The sequence below is a fragment of the Pundamilia nyererei genome, unplaced genomic scaffold (genome assembly GCF_000239375.1).
Source record: "Pundamilia nyererei isolate P.nyererei 1_Seehausen unplaced genomic scaffold, PunNye1.0 scaffold00036, whole genome shotgun sequence".
Lineage (NCBI taxonomy): Eukaryota > Metazoa > Chordata > Actinopteri > Cichliformes > Cichlidae > Pundamilia > Pundamilia nyererei.
The window spans coordinates 2,545,825-2,573,327 of record NW_005187437.1 but is presented as its reverse complement, the minus strand read 5'-3'; the positions used below and the strand labels follow the sequence as shown (position 1 = coordinate 2,573,327).

General features: G+C 39.8%; 1 long non-coding RNA gene across 1 annotated transcript; it reads right to left on the bottom strand.

The window, feature by feature from the left end:
• Window positions 1-2,566: 2,566 nt before the first annotated feature.
• Window positions 2,567-25,407, bottom strand: LOC102196621 (uncharacterized). Its single transcript, XR_311667.1, has 3 exons — window positions 25,312-25,407; window positions 24,009-24,129; window positions 2,567-2,610 (listed from the first exon to the last, which is right to left on the bottom strand). It is a non-coding gene; the product is annotated as an uncharacterized LOC102196621 (long non-coding RNA).
• Window positions 25,408-27,503: the final 2,096 nt, after the last annotated feature.

Genomic DNA, 27,503 nt, shown 5'->3' with positions numbered 1-27,503 from the left:
CACTACAGCCCGTCCCAGCCCGGCCCACAACGTTAGTGAATATGCATTATGGCTTATGGCTTCATTAAGTCACGCCGTGTTATAAATTATGACACCACAGTGAACGCATACACACACGGTCTCAGAGACAGCATGTGTATGCAGAAGATGTTTTGCATACGTACCACTGCTGAAGGGCGACATAATGAAGAGAGCCTAAGCCTCGTGACAAGGCAAAATCAACAATGCCAGCATTGCGTTTCAAAAGCCCTTCTATTATTTCTGACAAGATACTAAGGAGGTCGTCAACACAGTGCAGATGTTGGATAGACACTATCTTAACATTATTTTAATGGGCAAAATGAGACGCGAGGGTTTCACTGATCTCAAAAGCAGCCAGTGAGCTGAGGCAATTACATGACACAACTTAATTAATCATTTGACAATGAGGGGAAGGGCATTGTTTTAGATGATCGTTATGCGTTTAAGGGGTTTGCGCACACTCAAGGTTTCGCAATGATGCAAAGGATGCAAAGCATGGTTTCCCATGTAAATGGGTGCTAAGCGATTACCATATTAAAGCAGTCTGCCCGACAACACCTGCCGACATCCTTGGAGCTGATGGAAATAAAAGGTCATCAAAGCGTGGGATTACAAGGTGACCACCAAGGAAAAGCTAATTGCAATGAATAATGGAAAGCTACTGTCAGGTAATTAGCAATTAAAACGATACATTTTGAGGGTAATAGCAGCAGATGTAGTCTCTCTTCCATACCATACACAATTGTAATTATTCAGCCTAGAAACCGGCTTCATAAATGGAGCATGTCCTGACTTTCAGGCACTAGTTAATTCACCACCTTAAGAATATCAAAGCGAAATCTCCTGACACAGAGGCGGTTAGACTCATCTGTTTTAAATGTTAACAACTAACAGCAACTTTGCAAACTTTTTACACACAGTGTGCTCACTGTGTGTTTTGTGTACCTGCCATGTGCTATACCAGCTGTCGCTGAAAGTCCCTTCCAAGACAGCTTTTGAATGAATCAAAATGCCAGGACACCGTATATCCTGCCCACAGGATCCTTACAAAAAAATAAATAAAATAATAAAATTTTTACCAAGCAAATATTTTCTTTTAAGGGGTCACGAAGGCTGAAACCTAAAGCCAACGTTGCCAAGCATCACAATCTGGAGGAAAAAGTAGAAACAAAAGAAAAGCTCCCTACTCTTCGAGAGGTGATGGCGGGGTCAGTGGGAGCAGATGAAATAATCACTCGGTTTTCTGTTTTGTTTTGTTTCCCCCAAATTTTACCACAACAGTGAGCTCCTCTTGAAAATCAAACCTGAAGAGGAGCTGCTCACAAACCACGAGGACCTCAGGGTCAAGGACAGCATGAGTGTAAGAAAACACATTCCCGAGCACTGAAAAGCCACTTAAGCAAGAATGCTATATTGATGTATTTTACAGCGCGAAAGGTCATCCCTCCCTGGCTCTGCATTGTCAGTACGTCGCCTATGACTCAGGGACGCTGCTCTCGACGCTCTCGAGAAGAAAGGAGGGAGAAAACAAAATGGAAAAGGACAGAAAACTCGAGATGTTCTCTTTGATGGTCAGCAGCCAGGTGATAATGACAGAAAGCTGAAATAAAAGAGACTGAAGAAAGAGAAATAGAAAAGAGCAGTGGAGGACGATGGACTAATGACCAATGACCTTGTGTATTCAGTCAAAGAAAAGCCTAACAAAAAGACAGCGTATATGTGTATTCACCATAAATGAATAGCAAGCCGCAGAAACGGTGTCTTAGATTTTGCTTCGTATGCTGCATTTACATTCAGATTTACAGTCTTTTCCATTTGCTTGTTGCTTTCTTTATTTTTGCACATTTTTCAGACTTTTGAATTTTAAATTTTCACATGCAACTTTGGAAGGTGGGCCTAAGTTTAAACGCAGCATCACCTATGCAGACTTTACAAAGAGCCATAGTTGACCAAGAGTGATTTTTGTGACATGCGACTCATCCATTAAATCACAACTCTCCGTCTAGACGCTCAACCATTCTCCACCCCCGCACAGCTATGGTTTGGTAAATGGTAATAAGGCAGTAAGATTGCATTTTATCACCCTTCATTCTATATTGTTTGTTGCATATTGTCCCCCCACCACCACCACTACCTTTTTTTTTTCTTTCGGTTCAATTACGGGTACTGCTTGGAGCCCTGCAAAGCCCTGGCCAGCAGCTTTGTCAGGATGCTAAATGGAGGGCTGTGAGTTTAAAAACTTAAAGAGGCAGTGAAATATTAGCCAATGTGGGTGAGGAATGAGTGGCTGAGAACTGCAGCGTGTCAGTGTTAAATGGTTGGACTCAGATGCATATAAGTTAGTCCAAGCATGAAGGGCAGTGGGACGCTCGCATGGAAACGATGTCTCCTCCCCTCCTTCTCATCCCTCTACCCATCCACACACACACACACACACACACACTCTCTGGCGCACCCCACCCACACTGATTTTAAGCAAGGAGCCCATCAGAAACTTGTCATTTCTCTCATTCACTCCAACAGCCTTGAGACACAATGCAGACTTACCTCTGTGTTGTACACCCCATATATCAGAAAGATGAACAGGCCCTGTAAACACAGACAAAGAAAGAGAGAAAGGGAGAAAGAAAGAAGAGGAGGACAAAGTTGTTACACCTGTTTTCTCTCTTATATTTTTATAAAAATAAAAGAAGAAGAAAAAAGATCAAAACTAATGCAGGTAAGGTTGATTTGAAGTCTATTCTAGTCGCACAGAGCTGAATTAGACTTTAGTCGGAAGTAATGAGGAAAGAAGTAGGACAACTTCTCCAAAGTGGGCCACCTCTGTATAAAGCTCAGCTTGCATTTGTTTCGTCTGCAAGACTTCTTCCTCGTTGCAGGCTGCGCTAAGCCATCAAAGGCTTCAACCCAAGGTTCCACACAGTTTTATTGAAATAGAAAATCTCAAGTGCCTATATTCGTACTGTGTTCTCTGACATTAAAAAAACACAATTATATGATTGAGTACTAACAAATACACACAGAGCACACGCATTATGTAAAGAAACAGAAAATCTGTGCTCATAAATCTACGCAAATAGCAAGAAACGAGGCAATAAAGACAGCATTAACAGTGGCGTCTATTAAAACACACTCACATGTACACAGCCCCACACTCACACACACAGAAAGAGAGCAACCCGGGCCAGACGAGACCATCAAGGAAAAACCATTGGAGGAAAGCGGAGAAAGAAAGAGACAGAGGGAGCATAATGAAAAAAATGGCACATAAAAGAAGATATTTCATGTTCACAACACTCCACGGCTAGTACCCAGGGCCCAAGAATGCCATGCCCTTGGATGCATAAAGGCTGCACTTTTGGTCACAGAAAAACAGCTATTTTTCATTCCGTTTCATTGTGGCATCCACTGAATGTACAAGCTGTGCATTCGCCTTCGAGCCATAATGTAATCCTGATGCCTCAATGAAAACAGTGAGAACAACATTCTCAGAACACTGATTGAACCGTGCCACAAAAGATGTACCGAGAAAAATGAAAAGGCAGTTAAAATCCTATAAATTTCAAGGCTGATAGATATGGTAGATTCTTTGATAAGAAAACCGCTAGCACAAAAAAAAAAAAAAACTTTTAAAAGTACATCTCTCTGCTTTCACCGCAACCAAGTACGTCTCTGTTGCTTCATCTTTAAACCAGGGTAAGGACACATCCCGAAGACAGGCAGGCACAACCTGCCCAATGCATCAATCAAGCTGAGTTTGGAGCATCCAATTTTTGCCCGAGGAAGATCTCGATGCATCACCATTGACAACATGATTTGGGGGCCCATTCGGAGTGACAGGGCGACAGTGGCTGACGATGATGACCTCTAGGCCAAGCTACTACAAATTCACCTGGCCGCATTGTCCTCCGGGGACTGAATTGCCCCGTCTGTCGCGCAGGCTGGTGACACCTTGCGTACAACTGACAATTTCTCTTGTCTCTGCCATTCTGAAGACACAACAAGGAATCGCACACCGAGATCCGTCTGCTACATACTCATGTGAAGTGGCCAAAAAATAGATACAAAAAAAAACCAAAATATTTCCATAGCACAGTGTGACCATGAGAGCATAGGTGAGGTTGGTGACCTGATAACAGTGGGTGAGCTGAGGTTTCTGGTTTTCAAAGTGCATCCCATAGCTTATACTTTAACTACCCGATACACAGGAGTAATGTTAAAAAAAGAGCAGCGCCCACAAAACCTTGTCTTCACGTTAAATAAATAAATGAATCAACGAATGAAGGATGAGACTGTGTTGTTTTCCAAGTGTGACGGCAAGATCATCTTTTCATCTGTTATCATCTCTGCTCCAATTTACGAGCATTAGATGACACTCAGCCATCGAGCTCAAAGAGACTGGTCTGCAAAGGTGAAAGGCTACTCTAGATATATGCCAAGCCTGGACGTTTTTCAGCAGTTTTTCTTAGCAGTCAATTGAATCTATACACTTACTGGTCACATTGTAAGGCACTAAAGGGACCCAAAAGTGTGCCAAGAAAATATCCCACACACCATTTCGACACTACCACCTGTGTGAACTGTTGATACAAGGCAGAATGGATCCAGCGTTGTATATGGCAAATTTTGAGCCTAAAATCTGAATGTTGCAGGAGAAATGACCATTTATCAGACCAGTCTTCCTGTCTTCTAGTCTTTTGTTTAGCCTGTGTGAACTGTATCAATTCCTGTTTTCAGGCCGACATGAGTGGAAGCTGCTTTAGCCCCTCTGTTTCAGGGATGGGGTGCTCAGAGATGCTGTTCTGCATACCTTGGTTGTAATCAATGGTTATTTATATATAGTTATCGTTTCCTTTCTATCAGCTCAAAGATATAGTTCTTTGGGGAAAATGCTCGTTTTGAACTTCAGCAGGGCATCCTGAGCATGTCTGCATGCCTAAATGCAAGTTTGTGGTAAGAAGCAGTTTAACCTTAGATGTGCGTGATGAAGTGGACGGGTGAGGGTATATTATTTAACGTCGGCTAGTAAAAGGCTTTTGAAAAGTAAAGAGATATGTTTTTTTGTCATTTTTTTAAAAATAATATGGACTGACTCTAAATGCACATCACTCGCGATGTGCGATAGAATTGTTACTATAGGGCTGTATTTGGGGTGTCTGTCCTTCTGCTGATAAATATATAATAATTAGACCTCTATAAGGTAAAACGTTAAAATCTCTGATGTCCATTGAGAATTATTTAAAAGCACAAGCAAAGTGTTTATCATGTATGTAAACTCAGCGTGGCTCCATACTGTTTGCACACACAGACACATGCACACATGTTAGCAAGCACACACACACACTAACAGACAGTGGGTGGTTAATTTGCAACACATACTCTATTGTATTGCAATTCCCAACTTATTGTTGCAATTTGATTATCATGTTTTTGATCATTCCTCTTATTTGTAATTAATCTTTTGTTGTGCAGTGAACAAAGTGGGGAGAACATAGTGTGCACATTAGGAAAAAATGATCTATTAAAATCTAATTGAGTTAAAAATAAGTGGCAGCGCAACAATAATGACGGATTGTTTAAAATGTTAATTCATTAATATTATCCCTAAAAACAAACAGACGGGAAAATGGGGCGCATTATTTAAATGCAAGCGTGCCTTTCTAAACTCTGCCGCATTTCTTTTGAACTCTGCAGAAAACGCTACAAATTTATGCAAAGAACGAACACAGTTGCTTTCAAAGTATTGCCATACTGTACATCAAACAGGGGAGCATAAATTAATTAGCATCTCACTAATTATGGAACAATTGTATGTTTAAAAAGTTACTGTGTTTGACCAAAAACACCATTGCCTCAGAGAGATGTGCTCTGCCGCAGTGCCGGACAGGAAAGTGCATTTGTGTAAACGTGCATGCGCGATCCTACTTATCAGAGATACTGAGAGTTTTGTCTGGACAACAGAAAGAACAAATGAAAGTCAGACATCGATTTACTTTCAAGAACTCTGAGTCAAGCCATTTAAAGCGGCTAGCCCTGATATTGTTTACTACTGGCTGTTTGTGATGTCGACAACCTCCTTTGGAAATTTACCTCTGTTGTCCTTGCAACTCACTCTTCGTAAAAGCATCAGCTGAGTGCATTAAATATTTAAGGTGATCCATTAACCGCTGGTTATACTTGTAATAAAAGCTTTATTCCTTTGTTTAAGTGTCTGCTTTGTAAGAGAATATATTAAATGAAGCTTAACTCCCTCAAATGTAAAAAAAGAAAAAAACTACAGATCTTTGGCAAATACAGACGTCGTTTTTGCCTATCTGCATGAATTAAGACGGGCAACTCCTGCGTTATTAGATAATAAAGCAGTTCGAATTTCAGATAACAGATTCAGGTGCCAGAGAACAGATCTGACTCTAGGTTTTTTCACGTTTCACAGTCATTTGATTTTATGACAAGACAAAATGAATGAGCTGGTAGCAACTGATCGTTTCGCTCAATAATATTTTCTACAGAATACAAGGTTGCTGATGGACAGTGTACAGTGCGGTACGACAATAGTTCAGCAAGATAACACAAGACAATTATTTAAAACATAATTTACACACTGGCCGACCACTAAAGGCTGCTACAACTTGTGCACACAACTTCTCCTATTGTTTTAACTTGATTGTCTTTAATTGATCAACATGATCAATTAAACACAATTTTCACATTTTCAGGTATTTTCAGTTTTTAACACTGAGAATTCATCCCTGCATATGTTCAGCAGTGACACAAATCTCCAACCTGAATACAAACACTGACCACTTTTAAATTCCCTACAACAGCTCCAAGTTTCCCAAGCACATACGCTGTCCTCATTTTGACAGTAAGCCTACTGCAGGGAAGGGTGTTTTAAAAAAGCCACTTTCTCTTATAACAAAAAATAATAATAATTATACTATTTGTTTATGGCATATGCAATGTTGAACCCTTCAACCTCTCAAAGAATTCCCAGAGAATAATCCCTCTACATTTCTCCCCTCACTTACTATCAGCGCCCCTATTTCCCACTTCCATCAACCTCCCCACGTGTGTAGAGAAAGGAAGCAGAGAGCTTGCAGGTAAAAATCTCAAAAAGCAGTAGTTTTATGGCACCGTCCTTGGGAAACAAATTTTCAATGTACAGATATGAAAACTATGATTAAGGTGGAAGGGCAGTGTCTTGGCAAGGGGAGAGGGGGTGGCAGGGCAGCTTTTTCTTTCTCGCTGGAATGTATTGTCTCAGTCAGCCCAACGCTCCCTGTAGTATGAGAAGGAGCTTAAACGTTAACCTGAGATATAATGACAGGGAACTCTGCTGTTCTGTCTGCTTGTTATATTGAAAAAAGAACCAGTATGGCTGCAATTTTGTCATCCTCCTTATTATTTTTACTTAGTGGTACAAATGACTTGCAGTAAAACAGATCTATATACAATAGATGTGTAAATTTTCAGCCAACCCCTTTTTAAAAATATTTTTATAACCGTGGTCTTGAGCAATAGTTTCTATGATTTCTATAGCAGTTTTTCTTTGGACATTGGCTGCTTTTTCACTTATTTTCAATCCAGTCATTGTACCTGATAACTTCCAGCTGTAGTTTTTCTTTTTAGTTAAGCCACTTAACACTGACCTGTGAATCAATAAAGCATAAAAAGGGCACCTAACTCAAAAGATGAACCAATGTTCTGTCTAGACATAAAGACAATTTAGGAAAGAACCAATTTAAAATTGTATTTTTAGGGATTTTGCTACTCTCAACATGTCACAAAAATACATTTCTTGTGTCGCATCTATAGAAAATGCCAAATGTGACATTTTGACAGGAAAGAAAGCTTGCCTATGAGTATTCAGGCTGTGCTTGTTACAATTGTAGTATCTGCCTTGCAAACTGTACAGTATTTCCCATTTTCCTAGCAAATTATAAAAAATGAGAAGCTTAGTCTTATGCACACTACTGTATACAAAATTTAATATGTTAATTTATAAGACAAGTAACAGTTTTTTTTTTTACTTTAAACATTTGATTCTCCTTTGTGAATATTTCTGTCTCTCTATTTTTGCAATAGAGATGCATAAAGAAAAAAACTTCTAGTTCAAAGTTTCGATCCCAGTATTAGAAACAACAACAACTGAAGACCACCACCTCCACATCCCCTCAGTGAATTCCAGAGTCACTCTCTGCCAGAAACGAGAGCCTTTTGAACAAGCTGGGCCCGACGTCAAATATCCTCGCCTAAATTCAAACACACAGAGACACTTTTCACAAATAGAGCTATCCGCATCTCCACTTGGCAAAAAAAGGGGAGGAAAAATTCTGCCCTCACACCTGGTAATCATTAAAGAAATGAGAGACAGAAGAGGTTAAAACACCGTGATGGGGGGAAAAAGAAAAGAAATTCACACTTCTGCGCTGGGACTTGCTAATGTCTCTGACCCCTCCACACATAAACAGTTTAATTAACATGTATACATAACTTTCACTTTAACTGTTCATGGCATGTCAAATCAAAGTGTCTGTCAAAGCTGTGAAACAAGGAGTTGATACTTTGCAGGCCCTCGGTTTGAATCCAGCTCCACTCAACTGCTCCAGCTGGAAAGAGATACTGGCAAGAAGAAGTGAAGGCAGGCAGACAGGGCAGGTAGACGGGCAGCCTGCCACTCTGTCAGTTTGAGGTAAACACCGCCCAATAAATGCTTTGTAGCACCCAGAACTGCTCAAGATATGAATTAGAGAAGATGCTTGAAGTGGAAAAATAAAAGTCAAACCAAACAGGTTTTTAAGATTTGGGTGGCATCACATCTTTCAAGCTGAAATTGCTCGCCTTTGCAGCAAGTGAGCACTGTATTCATTATGGTGCAAACTCAGTCCACCCTACTGTAAAGATGGCTGTGAAAATAAATCATCACACTCTCAATCATCTTAAAGTTGGCCTCTGTTGTGCACAAAAGCATGACATCAACCATTTATAGAGAATTTGTACAATTGAAAAAGATTGTTAGGTGCAAAATGCAACCAAATACATCCAGTCCTGACAACTGGAATAACCTAAATTTTGATTTGGGTATGTGCCAAAGTTTTCTTCCTGTTTCTTTCTCACTGCACATTATTAGAGAAAGTGGAAAAGTTATTCTATTAAAAAAGAGCCGTTAGGACTCCCTGTTTCTTTCCCCATACACACATCCAGTCAGTCGGGCTGTCACGTTGAGGAGGGGACCCCCCAAGCCAGCCTGCCTCCACGGGGTGTGTAGCTGCAGAGGAAAACTGTCAGTGTTCGCACACAAACAGGCACACAGTGAAGCCAGCAGCAACACCAGTGCTGGTGTGCGATGGCTCAGGAGAGGAGGGAGAGTTATTAGCTTAGCCCTGAACCACCTACTTAATATAGGGGCCGGCGGTGATCGCTAACAGAGCCTGGCAGAGGTGACAGCTTTTGGCCCTGCTTGAGGAAATCCAATTGAAAAGCAGCCAAGAGGAACAACAAGCCCGAAACAGATGTTGCTCGCTACCACCAGTGCAACTTGGGTACACACAACCCAGCGGCAACAAACCGCGATGGCAAAACTGACACACAAACATACACACAACGGACACAGAGTGGAGCGCACACGCTTACACCACAGAGCCACATGAAACTGTGGAGGAACAAAATTTACAAAGGAAAACATCAGCAGCAGCAGATGTCTACAAGGACAGCAACGAGGAGCGATTTGTACGTTTATTTTTAGTTTCTATACTCTCTTTTTTCTTTCATCACTTTTCTACAGATTGGCAACTACAGTTTAAATATATTTAAAGAGAACAAATCAAGAAAAAATGGAGCAGAGGCCAAAACAAAATCTTTCTTCCTAGACAAGAGACCCACCCAACAATCCATCCATCCATCTATGAATCCCTTGTCTTTTCTTTTAAGAACGTCTGGTAAGGCGTCCTAGTGAAAACACAGGCCTTCATATTATTAAAGCGCTTTTGCTCAAGTATTAATTGAGTTTGGCAAGTCTGGCCACACTTAATCCTAATAACGTTCATTTATTTTTTCCATCACCGCTACTGGGAAAAAGGGCAAGGAAGAGATGGGGAGAGCGAGAGATAAAGAGAAAGGGGGAGAAAATGGGCAAAAATCAATTGTGACATATCTTTATTACCAGTCGATGACAAATGACGGCACATTTGCCATTGCTCTGGCATTGTGTCAGTGTGTGTCATATTGATTTTACATCAGATGGACGAACGTTATTGATGAAGTTCCAGAAAAACAGATGACCGCCCCATTTGAGTTGTTTTTTTAGCGTTTAAATAAACCAGGATGACAGCAAATTAAGACAGCAATTGTCACATGGCAGATCTCTCCTTTTGCTTTTCCGACAATTTTTCTTTAATATAAACCAAATTTCGAAGCATTTGCGGAAACCAAGCCTGCCACGAGATCAGCGGGAGTTGGCAACTACACCCTGAACCTGATCACATGGAACACATGTGGGAATGTAATGGAGGAGCGGTACAGAGAGCACGAGAATGAGAGTGAACTGTAAACAAACTAGCTTTTAAACAAGACAATTTCGAGTTGCGTGTCTTGGGCGCCAAGAAAAACACAGCCACGGAAAACTGATACAAACTTTTAACACATGGGTCAAAGCGGGAGTCTTTGAACTGCCGAGGGAAAGCCGGCCGCCAGTGCAGAAAGCTGTTTAATTAAAAATACTTAGGTATTCAACAGGCCTTTTTGGGGCGCCCTCTTGTCAAATTGTATGTGAGCCTGCTGTCAATCGTTTTTTTAATTTCAGTTTTCCGCTGACAGGGGGGGGATCAGATGGGAACAAGTTCTCCTAAAAACAGCAGCTGGATCCTGGGTAAATTTAGAGAAAAGGCCACTCACAAATATAAATCTGCACAGTCAGTTGCAGTAACAGACATAATACCATATTAGTGTATATACTCTTGAACCGTATACTTATACAGAATTAGACACAGTAATATGTTGGACCTGGTATTAAAATACCATTAGAATTACCACCAAACTGTGGTTTGGTGGTAATTCATAAACATGTAAGCTTCTTCCATTTAAACTGCCTTCAGAATATAGAAGGTACCAGATATTTTGCAGAGATTTGCAATCATAGCATAGATAAATTATATAATTTATGATATATACTGTTTTATTGTAGAATATTTGGGGGAAGGACAAATAGGTGACGTCTTTAATGTGATGTCTTTTTAATTTTTCAAGTCAGAAGGAGTTCACATTAACAGACAGCTGCAACATCATCATGTACTGCCAGCCACTTATTTTCGTGTGGCATTGAGGAGCTGGAAAGGCATCACACACACACACACACACACACACACACACACACACACACACTTCCAATATACCACCACAAGCACAGGCACTCTTAGTGGCTTCCAAACAGTAATTGCACTCTTATGTAAGTACAAGCAAGCTCAGAATCAAAGTCAAGTGTCTGGAAGTTGAACACCACCTGAGCCTCAACTTACCATTTTTCCAAAAAAGTGTGCCAACCTTAATGGGCCAAAATACGTACCATTATGTTTTTGTTTGTTTGTTTGTATTATTTATTTTTCTATAAAGAGTGTACGCTTTGCCTAGAGAACTATGACACATTTGCCCTTGGTCTATTGTTCTTGTGCCGGTGCGCGTTCGACTTATTCATATGCATACATTCGCGGGCATGAAAACAGTTTTAAAGCACCTGAAAGGTACATTGGAACCTGCAAACAAACAACTCTTACGCATGCACAGTAACATTTGAGCAGAACACTTTGTGCAAATTGCACCACTGACAAGACCGTGTTGCAGTGCCCTTGACTAACAATGACAAATGGATGCAATATGCAAAGTCTGAACAAGTTGCTTTTGGGTGCAAAATAGGAAAAACGTTGCTCCGGGTACCATTATGGGATGCGTTTGCTATGCTGTTTCTCAACTAAGGTGAGCCCAGCCGAGGTTAATGGCACGTGTTAAGATTGAGAAGTGTAGGTGAGTGATGTCTGTCGAGAGAAATCAGAGAGAGCGAGACAGAAAGACGGACCTTCTTTCTCTCGTTTAGACATGTGAATTGCCGATTGGTGTCTTGCTTGCTTCATTATCTATTATTATGCCGAATCTGTGACCTTGTATTTGTAAAGGACGTAAGTGACTAAAGACACATTAGCAGCATATGAAAAAATAATGTGCTCTAAAAACCTATAAATTATTTTTAACTAATAAGTCGTTTTCTATCCCCGAGACTCTTACTGTCATGTTTTGTAAATAAAGAAACAGAGCAATAAAATAATAAAAGTAATACATCTAACTTATAATGTAGTGTCCTTACAAAGCAGCAGGAGCTTCACATACCTACTGCATTTCCATCAATCTGCTGTCAATCTGTCACACATCTGATAAAAGTGGAAATAATTACATTTTTTAGGATGCAAAATATTGGTTTTATAGTGTTTTTTATTTATTTATTTGCCTAAATTAATACATACATAAATCAATAGCTCATAGAAATTAATTATTAAACCACTAAGAGTTAGTAACACCCCAAAAATAAAAAATAAAAAATAGAGAGAAAAGGACAATAAGAAAGAGGGTCTAAAATAATGTGTATCTACATGTGAGTGCATGAGTGTAACCGCTGGGTTTGTAGTTCTGTTTCTGCGTACACCTACCTAACATAATCCCACTTCAGTGTCTTTCTGTATTCATCCGCCTGTCTGTGTTTGTGCACGCGCATACACATGCGGTACAACACCACCGCGGTGGCAGGGTGCATCCATCATGATAAACCGGGAGACTCGGCGACTGTCACATGCAATCACACTTCACTACGGTTCACAGGACTTCAAAGTGAAAATGAATGATAGCTCATCGACATGAAGACTTCATATATCTTCGTTTTTTTTTTTCTTGCTCTTTTCTGTCTTTTATTTTTGGGAAGAGACTTGTATCTTTTCTCCCAGCCCCCCTTCGTTGTGAGGCTAATCGTTTTTGTCCATGGCTGGACGCACAAGTTAAAAATAAACAATAAAAAAATACATTCTGCCCACTCAGTTTGTAAGAGAATCTAAATGAGTAACACAGATTTTCAGAAATAATTTCAAAGTTTGCTTGTCCCACAAATTGCATTCATGTAAAGTGTGAGTAAAGCTGTAACAGACTTAAAGCTGCAATAGGCGTTGTATGGCCACCAGGGGTCTCCAAGAGTACCTCACCAGTGCATTCTGTTTGTCGTGATGTTAATTGGGTTAACGAGTTCTTTTATTTCTTTATTTCTTATTTCTTTTTCTTATTCTGTGTTATTTCCTGTTTTGTTAGGAACATGTCACCTTCCTTTTATGTCTTGGGTGTTGATTTTTTTCTTTTTTATTCAATTTTTGGTTTGGTTTGTCTTTTTGACATCATCATTACACCATTGTTACTCTTCTTTGCTCTTTTGCGTTGGTCTGAGTTGAATACATTTTGCCATCAAAGTGTGACTGCTGGGATCAGGATGCCCTCCAACTTGTTTTGACTGACATTTTTTCACATGGACATTACAAGCAAGGATCTATAAGCCAACTACAAGCAGACTAGAAAATAACGCATTAAGAACAACTACACCAATGGTGTCGGCTGCTGTCCATTTGCATTTTTGCAAGCAGGTAACCCCATCCTTACCCTACGCTGCTTAATGCACGTATCTGGCAGATTACTGGTGCTTCCCAGTTGTTTATCTTGCTGTGTGCCTTCCCCTGTGCCCTCATTACTTTTGCTTCCTTATTTTTTGGTTATCTACTTGGACTCCTTCTTGATTTCCTTTGTTATCACCTCTTGTAATTTTATTTACTTCTCTGCAGTCGATCCTGTACATGATCCCAATGTCCTGCACTTGGTGTTTCCCCTGTGAACATACCAATATTACTTTATCAAGCCCTGCTGACATATCGATATACATAATCCTACCTTGCCAACATGAGCATCAAAGAAAGTGTCTGCATCCCTGACTTGTTTAATCATTTGTTATGTTTGGCTATTAACCAAGCAGCCACCATTTATCAGGTAACAGTAATCTAAGTTACTGATTACTAATAGTAAAAACAGTGTTTCAAGAGAAGCAAAGCATAAAAATACAGATACAGCTTTTAAACTATCAGTATTTGTTAACCTCAGTGAGCACTTGAAAACATAACCCATGCATGAATTGCTGCACTCTGGGGATTCAAACCCTTGACCTTTGCAACTCCAGAGGAGGTTATTTTAGAGACCGCGCCACTGGGGGACGTGGCTTTCAACTCACGTTCTCACAAGTTCTCACAAGTTCTCACAAGCTGAAGCAATGATGCTGCGTTTGCAAAACTGGGCTCTGTTTGTTCGTTTCAATGTAACAAGCATCCAAAGGGAGAAAATTTACAAAGAAGATGCGTCATGCATGCTTCCATCCCAATGAAGCCTTGATGACAATGCAGAGAATGACAGCAATATTTCAGTTTGAAAGTTAATGTGAACAATGGCAAGTATTAAACTTGTTAGATTTGTAACTGCTAAAAAGTCAACTGAGACGCAATAATGCCAACTCTCTAACTGCTTCAGCGCAGGCAAGGGTAGCTTTTAATCTAGTAATGACTCTGAAATGACAGTATGCTTAAAAAAAAACAAAAAACTAAAGATCCTGGTATAGACCTCCTCGCCTCTCCCTCTCTCTCTCTCTCTGCACTCTGTCCCAGGCTCTGCTCTTGCTCTCTAAGCTGTTTGATTGGCACATGCTTTCACTTAATGAGGGATAATTACTAAGGAAAACAAGTGGGAGAGCACATCTGCTCAGTGTAAAAAGAAGTCCAGGCCTGGTGCAATCTGTCAGACAGGGCTTTCAGGTTGTGTGTGTGAATGCCTTACCCACCTTCAGCAGCCCCCCAGTCCTGCATAAACCCTCCAGGACCCTCCCTACACGCCGTCCCGACGAGAAGCAGATTAATATGAATCAGCATGTGGCTGTAAACACTCGACGGGAAGAGTGTATATCTATGTGCGTTGACATGCATAGGAAATGACCCGGAGTATCTGTGGAGGACTGGCTATGGGCCATGGCAGGAAGGGCAAGAGGCCAGTGGGGACATCAACATCCCAATCAGTGTCCTGCTGCCAGAGCTGTTGTTCTCCAGCTCCTATCGCACTGTTTTGTTTGCTTTTACACAATGCTACACTGTACTAGTAGTAAAATACTCAGGTAGCTGCAATTCTTCCCAGACACATCCACATAGTGCTCATAAATCATCTCTGCTAAACGGTCTCTTAATGACCTGCCTTTGTGTACAGTTAGAATGGGAACTTGTCATGTTTAAATTGTGAAATTATAATTTACTGTATTACTCAGTGAAACTGAGTTGCCAGATATTAAAAATTTTGACAGAATATTCTGTAGGTTTAATTTGTAATTTGTACTTCACATTCTTGATTACAGCTACTTAACAGAAATAGTGGCAGCACACATACATTAGCCAAAATGAGGAGAGAATTCACATGCTACTTTTCAAGCAAAAGGCACAGCGCAGCTTTGGGTAACCTAGATCAAATCATTTCATTTTATCTGCCTTATAATTTAACACAAAGTCGCTCCAGATGAGCACGTTGTGTGGCAAGTGTGTGACCCATTGGTTTGTCACTCAGTGTAATCGCTAAGGTGTAATTAATATAAATTCACCTATAATTAACATATATTTTATCTATCCGTTTGACAGCTTCAAAAGTTATCAATTTTTTTTTTCTCTTTTTTATATATTTTTTTAAATGTGGGTTTTTTTTTTTTTTAATTATCACATGCAAACTGGATCTGACGTTTGACAGCCTTTTAACCTTCCGACACTTTTGTCCACCCTTCATGCCCCCGCCTCGGCAGCTCCTTACCACCCACCCACTAAAAGAACAACAGGGTTTTGCTTTCTTGCCCTGCACTGACCCAGTTCCCACTAATTACCCGCAAAGTATACATCAAAGCCGGGAAAATCTACAGATCTGCGACAACGAGGCAGAGTAAGAAAAAACAGGACTATCCCCAACCTAGTCACCCTGAGCTGTTACCGATACAGCCGCGTGAGTTTGTCTGTATTTTTGTGCATGCGTGCGAAGTGGTGTCAGCCGATACAAAAGGCACGACGGTGAACTTATAAATAGAACGGTCATTGTTTCGACATGGGTAATTTCGGGTGTCGGAATTGTTCCTGACACTGTCAGCTGTGTGGCTTAGCTGAGGGGGAAGGCGGCAGGGGTGATGGATGAGTGAGGTCATGAAGTCTAGAGTCAGCTGATGGGATAACATGCATATACACACAGAAACAGAGAAATAAATATTACTAATAGCATCAAAGCATGGAATCAAATACAAACTATAACATGCATTAAGGCCATTGAGCATAATTGCACTCTTTTTTTCTCTTTTACGCCTTCCCTCTCTCTTTCTCCCTCTCTCTCTCTCTCTCACACACACACACACACACACACACACATAGTTATCATTGGGCAGGGGGCAAAGGGGATGGTTTGCTTTCTTATGACACAGTCTATTACTAAATTGAGCTGGCAGGTAATTCTAAGGCAAATAAATGCCAGCAGGTTTAACACAAGGAGAGGTCTTTGGGGTGGCGGCAAGAGCAATGACAGAAATTCTTTGGCCTCTTTTGACAGGAAGCCTATTATTCTCGCCGCTTTATTTTCCCAGGCTAGTTTTTAAAACTGATCTCTCCAAGAGAACTCCCCGCCCTAACAATCAGTCCTTCCCCATCTGAACCACTGCAGCTGGTTCTTTGGTTCTGCTGGTCTGTGTCTTTACTCCCTAGACTTAATATTTACATTCTATGAGAATGAAGGCTGATTTTTTTTGTCTACCCTTCAGTTAATTTCAAGGGTACTTAGGTGAACATTTTAGTAAAGTATTTTCTGTACACAAACCTTGATGCTAAGGTTGTGAAATAAGCCTCTCCATCTGTAAGAAATCCTCCCTTCAAACAGGTGAACAAGCGCTTGTATGAAATATTGCAGCACAGCTCTAATTTAAATGTTGTTTATTTAAACTAAAATAAACATTAAAAAATATAACAAAAAAAAGATGAAAAGAGGCAACAGGGGAAAAAAATTAAAGTACAAGTTGAGACAAAACACACTATAAATATACTACTTTAAAAAAAACAGCTGAGCTACATCCTCATTATAAGTGCCATCTCAGACGGGCATGGTGGGAATCGGTGCTGACCTTGGTATCCCGTTTGAATATTGTTTTAATGCCGCGTCTGGTAATTGAGAACGCAACGCAAACAGTGGACTCTTTTTCAAAGGGAAAGTTATTTTCCCAGGCAGTGGGAATGCAAACAATGAAAGAAGTGTATTTATTTGTTTGTTCATAATTATCCAACAGACTCATTAAAATATGGATTTATAAATAAATCTCCATGATTTTACCTATGACTACATTAATTTAAACATTTCATCACCCACTGCTGTATAATAATAATTTGTACGCAAAATATTTATGTTACAAAGTTGCATTTGCAGTATTTTAGTTTATTTCAGTAGCTAAGGAATTAAAATTCAATTCAATAACTAGAAAATAATTAGTGAAAGCATATTAACTAATACAAGAAATGATGAAATATTCACAATCACTTGCTATCTCTGTGCAACCAGTAAATTCCACTTTACTGGGAGAGATGGCTGCTGCTTTAAATTGCGTGTGATCAGCGCTACGGCAGACAATGAATAAGGATGTCAGGGGAATTGAGGGGAATATGGTTCCTGTTTTCTCAAACAGTCCAAAATGAAAAACATTTCCCTCTGTAATCTGGCCAGTGAGAGCTCTGCCATGTGTGCACATCGACACTCTCGACTGTGTCACTGCGTTAGTTTGCAGAGTGAGTTTATAGGCAGTAAAACTGTGTTACAACACAGTTTGGACCACTTCAACTTTTGCTGACTGATATTTTGCACGTGTTTCATTGAATCTTTGTTTGATTACATTGAACGGAAATTCCACGAGCATAACTTCTACAAAAATCTTAGTGTATATATACATTTAAAAGTAGCATTCCTAAAAATAATAAAAAAAACGTGGCAAGCTGCAGTTATAAATGGTACAGTAGGAAAATATAAGAAGGAGTACAGGAGAGGAATGCTGTGGCTGTGAATGGGCCAGTTGTGCAGGTCCAGATGAATGGGCCGGAGATGCCTGACTGTGAAACTGGATCCAGGTCCTGCTGTTTTGGTTTCTTCTGCCAAATGAGAAGTTAAAATAACTTCTAACTCCTCGGTTTGTAGGGCGTTGATGGTAGCGGTGACAAGCGATCACACACATTATCCAGATACACATGCACACAGACATTCACAATGCTTAACGGGCCGTTATGTTCAGCAAAAAAAAAAAAAAAAAGCCAGACTTTACACAAGAAATCAAAATGCAGGATCACACATGTACCACTATGTGCCAGTTCTTTGCATACACTTTCCTTCTTTTAAATTTTTGTTGTGAGATTATTTTGAATTGAGGTAAAAGGTATATAATAAATAACAATATTTGCTTTGTTTGCACAAAAAACAAGCAACATGAGAAACGGAAAATTAATTTGAGCTCAAGCCAGAGCATTTACAAGCCAGAGCATTGCATTTAAGAACATGAAAATCTTTTTTTAAATTCTTGATTTTTTTTTGACTTGATGTTTGCATGGCAAAGCTGCGGACCATTAGCAAAATTACACTTTTGCACAGGCAGCGCATTGCTTGATCTATTAGCAAATATCTAACTGAGCTGGTACTTGTAAACTGGGCAAATTTAAATGAAAGCATAAAAAAATACACTGTGCATTTTTCTCATCTCACATTCAGACAGGAAGTGGAATTAAAACTGAATGTGAGGTCTTTTAAATTTGTTTGAGACATTTTTGCCTGAAAGGGATAAAGCGTTGGCAGGCAAAACTGGATACAGATCGGTGATTCTGTGTTAAAGCTGTCGGTTTGTATTTTGGGGCAACATTAAGTACTTTTCTGTTTAGCTGAGAGCTCGTTAAGTGACGAGTGTTTAATCTTTAAAAACATTTGCTGTGGTTTTTCACTTCCACTTGGTCAGTCAGCGTGAGCAGAGGTCAGATATTAGCATATTATAAAGTCCGGTCAATGCAGTAACATCCAGTTACACTAAATCTGTTAACATGAAATTTAATCTCAATTTTTTTACAGAAGTAATCTCTGATGTTTTGTAGTCTCTGACCTACTGAGCAAAGAGGAGAAATCACCTCTTCTCGAACAATCGCTTCAGATGCTGTAAAAGCATGGCTCACTTATACAGCAAATCTCCCATATGGCAAAAATCAATAAGCGGTGCGAGACTCTATTGATCATATCTGTATCACGGATGCATACTGACGTCCACCAGCCAAGCGCGTGTAAATGTGTGTTGATGTAAGTGGACTGAGTAGAGGAGTTCATTACAATGCAAACAATATTTTTTTTGAAACCTTTAGCTGCTTTAAAATTACACCTCAGTCTTCCTTTGGATTATCAGGAGTGTTTTATTTACTTTGTGAGCATCTAAAGTGAAGTAACTGGAGTGCAATGCAATGTTATCATAAGCAAAGGGAAGAAGTGGAGGCGGGGGGAGGGGACAGTTACACGGACCAACTTTTTGGCAAAACCAAACCAGCATACTTCATACCTCATTCTTCCTTGGTGTGTACAAATATCTCTTCTAAAGTCATCTTTATCCCACAGGGACAGAGCACCTGTAGACTCGCCGCCGTGTTCATGTCATTAAAAAAAAAAAAAATGTTGTTGTCATCAATTCCTATGATATAAAAGAACTTAATGTGATATGAATGAAACAGCTCAGATAAATTATCTCATTGATTTCTCTATATATTTGCAATGTAACGACAAGGCACAGGGCTGCCCTCCGCAGGAAGCGAATGGCCATAACAGAAATAAAAGGATGCATTCTTGAAAAAAAAATCCAAAAAACTGAAAACAAACCACAGGGACTCGTTGCGCTCTCCACGACTTACTGAGAACGATCGTTACCCTAACATTTTCTTTCCAACTCCGTAACTTCCTTCCTCTCTACTTTGTTTTCTCCCTTGCCTCTTTTCATCCCCCCGTCCGCCCAATGTCTCTCTCGGCACCTCAAAGTTATTGATAGTTTAAAGTTATGGGCTAATAATAAGATGGACACTGCATGGCCAGGAGCCTATTATACCCAGGTAATGGATAGTGAGGGGATTTTGAATGACATTGCCAAGAGATTGGATGACGGAGGATGGAGCAATTTATGGCCTCCCCAAAGAGCCCCTGTTCCCCTTTTCGCTCTCGCTGACACGCGCGCACACGCTATTCGCTGCTATTTATCTCTAGCTTGATAAGGAGGCAGATGAGGCATGTCTGCATTTATGGTGAAGATGTTCATAAAAACTACCGGCTCAGAGCAGGAAGTTAGAATTGAGTCGGGGGAACATCATATCTGCTCCAAACTCCACATGGTTCTCTTTAAAAACTAAAATCCCATATATTAGTTTTTCATTTCTGATGTGTTTGGTTTGACATGAAATGTGACTTGCAGCTGTTGCTGTGGGTTTTTACATCTACTGAGCATTAGAAGTGTTTACAATAGTGCCGCATTGACCGATACTCCCTAAAATAAAAATATTTCTCTATAGCTTTACAAGAAAGCACTACACACGAGCCATCGGACCAATCAAGAAAAATATCAACATTTCTGCCTTCTTGTTTTGCCAAACAGAATTATTAAACAACTCAAATAACTTCTGCACAGATGACACGCACATGTCGGATACTTTCACCCAAAACGAAGCAGCAGCGAGGGATGAGATTCAGAGCCCTCGCTGCACAGAGAAGCAGACGTACAGTGCATCTGTGTGCCCGGTCTTCAGTATGTTTGCTCGTAATGGCCCGCTGCAGCTGGTTTGCACTGAGAAATAACAGTAAGGGTAGACATACTTCAGGAAGAAGGGAGCAGGAAGAAGACGAGCGAGGAGGGCACGAGGGAGAGCAATGAAAAAGGCTTGTCAACATTATCTGTTTTATTGATTTAACAGTAAAGGCTTGCCGCTTAAGCTTTATGTTGCTTTGGCTGGCCCATTGAAAATACAACAGCTGCAAATAAAAAACGATTTCCTAAAAAACCTGAACGTTCTTATTTATTTATTTGCTTTTCTTTCTTTTTTTTTTAAAGCTTATTCCTATCGCCCACTCACTAGCTCAGGTTGTGCATGCATCGTTGTTAAGGTTTTACACATTTCATCATCTTTACGAGCATCATTACAGAGGGACCATATTTTGCTGGACTCTCCCACACCAAAGGGATCCATGACACTATAGAAGGCAATAGCATCTACACGACCGTAGTGATACACTGTAACACAAGGTTTAATTAACATATTAAGAGGGTCATTAAACAAAATTAAAATATAAACACAGGCTCAATTAAACACAAGGAAATCTTTAAGCCTAAACCTTCAAATCATAAAAAATTGCAAAGAAAATTAGTATCATTTTAGCCTTTGCACTTTCATATTTTTATTTTTTTATTTTATTTCTGTCATTATTTTTTTTACATTCTATAAACTGCAGCTGACCAAAAAAAGAATCATATGAATCTTTCAGTGTTTTCTGCAAGTTAAAATGGTTTAGTCAAACATATATGGACCTCATCTGTTGAATTTGTTTAAAACAGATGCTCACACAGAACCTAACCTAGAACAGAAGTCACTCAAAAGTGTAGGGATAACAGTTAAATGGTTTATAGTGGCACCTGCAAGCAGAGATGGCTGAGGAGGAATTATTAATGATGACTGTCCTGATTACAGGATCAGTTCATCAATTCAGTCACTGGAGAACGAATCATGGTACCAGATTTTTCACGGTTGTGCAAGAGAAAAATATCCAAACTCGGCTGAACAACGTGGGGCCAAAATCAAAAGTCTTCTGCAGACAATGAATTTCTGTACAAAGAGTCATGAGAGTTTATTCGGCAGCTGTCAAGATATTTCAGTATGGACAAAAGTTTGACCAACACCCACAAGCAGACACTGATAGAACAACTTAGAGTTACTTTTTGGCGAATAGGAAAAGTAAAAATACCATGCTGACTCCCCTTCCTCCCCAGGTTATCTGACTTTTGTCAGTAAAGAAAATTAAAGCACAAACATGAGCATGTTGGAGCACATTTACACCAACAACCCTCTTAAACCTTTTTAATTATTTCATTTGTTTTTAGCATGTTGTCTGGTAGCTCGTTTCATAGGTGAAGTAAAAATTCTCCATCTTTAATTGTCACAGTGAGAAGAGCGGGGTCAAAAGAGCAGAGTGCAGCCTGGTAGGGTTCCTGAAAGAGCCACTATGTAGCTCTTTTATCACAGAGCAGCTGGGTATTACCACAGGCCTCTTATAGCTGCCCAAAAATCCCAACAGCACCAAGACACACACACACAAACACACAAAGGAACTATGCATGGTCTGTCCATTACCTTTGAAAGTATGTAGTAAGACAAAGAAAATATAATCTGTGATGTCAAAAGTGTAACTGCAAATATTTCATTTCTTTATTTAAACCTAGAGCCTGAGGCGAGCCGTCTCTGAGGCTGCTTATTTTACATTTTGATCCCAAACTTTGCCATTTTGCAATATACCCACAATACATTGCTGGAAAGAAAACCAGAGATCCGAGAGAATAACAGAGGCTGGACAGCGGCAGACACGCCGCTGCATGGAAAAGAATAGAAATCCATGTTATGCATTAGCATGCAAAGCAGTGCATTTGTATAATAAGAGCCCAGAAAGAAAACCTTCTTCATTAATTACTGTCGACACAGAAAAAAATATAATGAGATATGAGGGAGAAACAGAAACTATTTATGGTAACCAAGGAGCCGGACGTAAAGATCAGACCGCAGCTGAAACCTCTATTGATTTTCCCTTTAAATATACAACTCAATTAAAGATACAGCTGATTAAAAGACAACTACAAATCGCAGCAGCAGATCCGGAGACGCTGCCGAGGCTGGCTGACCCGGGGCCGCCTGCTGCAGTGAGAGAATTACATGATTTCATATCCGAGGCTTTCCCGCAATCACTGCTGAGGAAAGTAAGGCTTCAGATAACTCTTTTTTTTGTTTGTTTCATATTGTGACCATTTTAAAATGGAGCCGTAATGGCCACAGACACACCTCATGAATTTTGCTGTATTATTTTAAACAGTGCCAATAAAAAAAAATATATATATATATATATCTTTGTTCAAAGTTTGTGGCAGTCAAACTGCTAACTTTCAGCACTAAAAGCCTAAAAACCAACGTTGATAAGGCACAAAAAAACAAGAGTAATGCTGACCTCTGAATACATAAAACACAAATAATCAAACAAACAATACAAACCCACTTTCCTTGTTAAAATGAAGCACCTCCTTAACACAAGCCAGACCGGAGCTCTTTTTTTCCCCTTTCTGCCTCAGCCTTGTCACTGACAAATAAAAACCTTGACAGTCTGTGTACCCTCACCATGTGAGAAGGGCAGAATTACAATGTATAATGGAAAACCTTTCTGTTTCTCACTGATGAAAAAAAGCTGTTAAAAGTCTGAACTTTTTTTCAAGTTGTTCAAAAGTTTTCGCCACAGCCTTATTCCATTTTTTTCCTTCATGACAAGATTTTCAAAAATACGTGCGATATGAAGGTACTTCTCTCATTGGAGATATTACAACTGAGAGAATTATGCATGCTTGGATTTGTTTATTTCAAAAGACGTCTCATTGTAATTATAGTGTAAATAACAAGCGTATTATTTCTATACGCTATAATCAATACAGATCGCCAGGCGAGCTTTTGCATGCGTAAACGTATTGCAGTCACGACTGATATTATTTTCCCGAATACTTTTTAGGTTTCGAGACTTTCACACACTGAACACAACATCTGTGAGCTGAGTGTGTGTGTGTGTACCTGTAGGGAGTTTAGGAGGATGAAGACGTAGGCCATTACAATGGATAGAGGAACCAAAACACCGCACAGCCATGTCAGTCCAAGGATGGGCAGCAACACCAACACTGCTTTCACTGCAGCCCTGTACCCACAAACACAACAACCAATCACACCACTCTAAAGTAGCTGATTGAGCTGAGCAAACCACGTAAAATGTATTTAATTATTTCCTTCAGGTTCTCCTTCTGATCATCTATTCAATTTCCAACTTTCTATTTTTTTTTGTCAAAACTGAGAAGCTCCGGTGAGCCAGTTGTTCCATATACAAGCCTATACAGCTGGAAGGCTCACGGGGTGAAAACTTCCCACCTTAAATCCACCTTAATTCTGTTTAGAGTGGAATTAGCGTTCCGCTTAGGCGACCGCCAAACCGCAACAGCTGTCTGTGTGTTCTCGTGTGTGTGACATGGCATGCGACGGGCCCTAGTTTATTCAGCGGAGGAATGTGTTTGAGTTTCCGAGATGGCTGCCACCCAGGCAAATAGTTCAAGGCCTGTTTTGAAAACCTTCATAAAGCACCTACTGTGAGCCCCAGTGGACTAAGGTAGGTTCAAACACGCCCACAATCATGATTTCATCTGCTAGGATTACAAAGAAGCTTGCAGGATTTTACTCCAATCCCACTGAAGTGAAAAGACAGCAGGGACGCAGCCTGGGATGGTGCTTTTGTACTGACATCACAGTGCAACAGCAACGGAGACGTCAGTGTACCAAGGCAGGTTTAGCAATGGTAGATGGTATGGAACAAGAAACGTTAACTGTACAAAACTCCGGGACTTGAGTTAGTGATTTGCACGCATGCTACATTTCAAATTAACACTAAATTAATCCAAACTAAAATAAGTTAACAAACATATCATATGTATTTATATATTTTTCTTTTAAATTGAAAGAATATAAATTTGTCAGTTAGTAACATAATCTTTCAATTCCAAACAACACCATAGTTTGAATTATTTCTATGACATAAGCACAAGTTAAATATACTGTTGCAAGACAATATATACAATTTGGCAGGACTTAAACGATATTAAACACTGAGAGTATAACATTGCAATCAGTTAAGTCCTTTATATGGCTATCACTAATAAAATCCACTCAAAAGTATTCCTCTCTCTCGCCTGATAAACAAAAGCCACTGATTTAAAATGACAAAATGCAGTACAAAATCACTTAATGACTACAGCTTGTCCGTTTCAAGGCCTCTGGCCGAGGCCAATACACATTAAAAAGAGGACAAATGGTGCCTCCTTGTGGTTGGTACCTGATCTGCTCATACGTTCGCTCCACCGGACTGGCTCCCATGGCCAACATGATGGACCTTCTCTTGGCTGTGGAGATTGTGATGACCACAACCCTGGTTAATACCAATATGTTCACCTTCAAAATAAAATCAGGAGAGTACAGAAATGAGGAAGAAGCAAAGATTCCACAGAGACCGTCATAAAAGAAAGTAAATACAAATATCTAAGGAGAGGTAGTAACATTAGGTTTTATAGTCCAAAACTATCATCCCTGTTATGCTCTATTTTAACAACATCAGTTCAGCTAATTATAATTCAATTTGCTGACCATGATGATGAAGATGACAGGCCCAGCAAAACCCCAGATAATGCCATTCTGCAGACTGAGCCAGCAGTAGTCATCAGCCGAGTACTTGCTCGGGGCTGACGCTAGTGTGATGGTGACTATCAGCACAGGCAGACCTGGTTAGATTGAGAGGTTTTAAAAAATACACACAGAGGAGGTAAAAGCACTGATGTTTTGTTGAATCGCACATATAGAGAGTCAGTTAGAGCACTGCACATTACACAGTGTGACAAATCAACTACTTCCACAAGAAAAACCTGGCAGCCCGTCTGCATGTGTAACGATAAGGAACAATTTGGTTTGGTCATGTAACTGTACCCCAGCCGATGAGATAGTAATATTTCATATGTTGCTCCTCGCTTAGGTTGACTGCAACCACCTTGCTCCAGAGCAGCAGACCCTCCACCAGCATCCAGCTAAATGCCGCCATGAAGAAGAGATGGAGCAGCGCCGCCACGAGCGTACAAGCCACCTTACAACACACAAGCACAGGCATAAACATAAGATTTGTCATTATGAGATGAAAGTTGCATTAGTGATACTAAGTAATAAAAGTCAAGAATGGCTACAAGCCTTAACTACACACACAAATGAAAAATGTTTAAACTGTATGTTTAAGACGAAATATCCCATTGACATCATTATCAATCCCACGATCACAGATAACTGTATGCATGCTTTTGTAGCCTCTATTCAGCAAATGTTAGTTTGTGTAAATGAATGATTATGATTTATTTGCAATAGGAATTAAAAACCAACTAAAGACGTGTTTTTTCATTTAGACAGTCATTTCAAATATTTCTAAGCTTGAGCTAAATACTGCACAATTCATATGTAGGTGTTATAAATGCTCTGTATTTTCTTAAATCTGGATTTAAATCACTTGCTTGTTTCACTGTAAAAATACTGCAAATAGGTGTAACTCTAACAATATTTAATGATACCCTCTATAAAGGTTATGAAATCTGCAAACCTACTTTTAAAAATCAACATAACATTTACCTTGTTGTGAATGGCTGAGCCGCTGCACAGCAGAATCACCTGGGCACAGATAAGGGCAACGAACAGGTTCTTGTGAATGGACGTCCTGTCGGATTTGGGGATACTGTGGATACAGAGGGGGATAACAAAACCTCATCCGAAGGAAGATATATGCTATGGAGCCTGCTTACACAGCATTGCACCAATCAAATGCTATCTCAGTTATACTGCTAAGATAAGATAAGATAAGATAAGATAAGATAAGATAAGATAAGATAAGATAAGATAAGATAAGATAAGATAAGATAAATTTTATTGTCATTGTGCAGTCATACCTAGTACAATAGTACAACAAAATTGGAAGCTATCCCACATCGGCTCTACACAAAACTGTTACCCTATTTCTCTGGTTTTGCAACATTGCTGTTTAACACATGTCACCAATAACATCAATCGAAATGTAAGACAGAGGAGCCACCAGTCATAAATGAGCCAAATATCTGGTCATAAGAAACAGAGGGCTGTAACAGACACTATGGTATGTGTAGTGATCTTGCACTTGCGTGTTTTACATGATTATATTAAGGTAAACAAGAAGGGAAGCTGGTACATAATATCACTATGCTCCGGTGCTACACTTCTCAAAAATAGCTGCAGATTGATCAACAGTTAACTGGAATGCTGCCTTCAGGCGGCTGCAGGGATTAGATAAAAGAAAAGCTTTTCATACAGAATAAAGGAGCAGAACTAAGAATTGTGCAGAATCTCACTAATTCACAGATTGACTTGGTTCTGAGATGTGACGTAAAATACTGACAACGTGCTTTGTGCCTTCTACCCCCCCACCTGTTCGCATAACTAACTGAAAATGTCAATGGCACCACA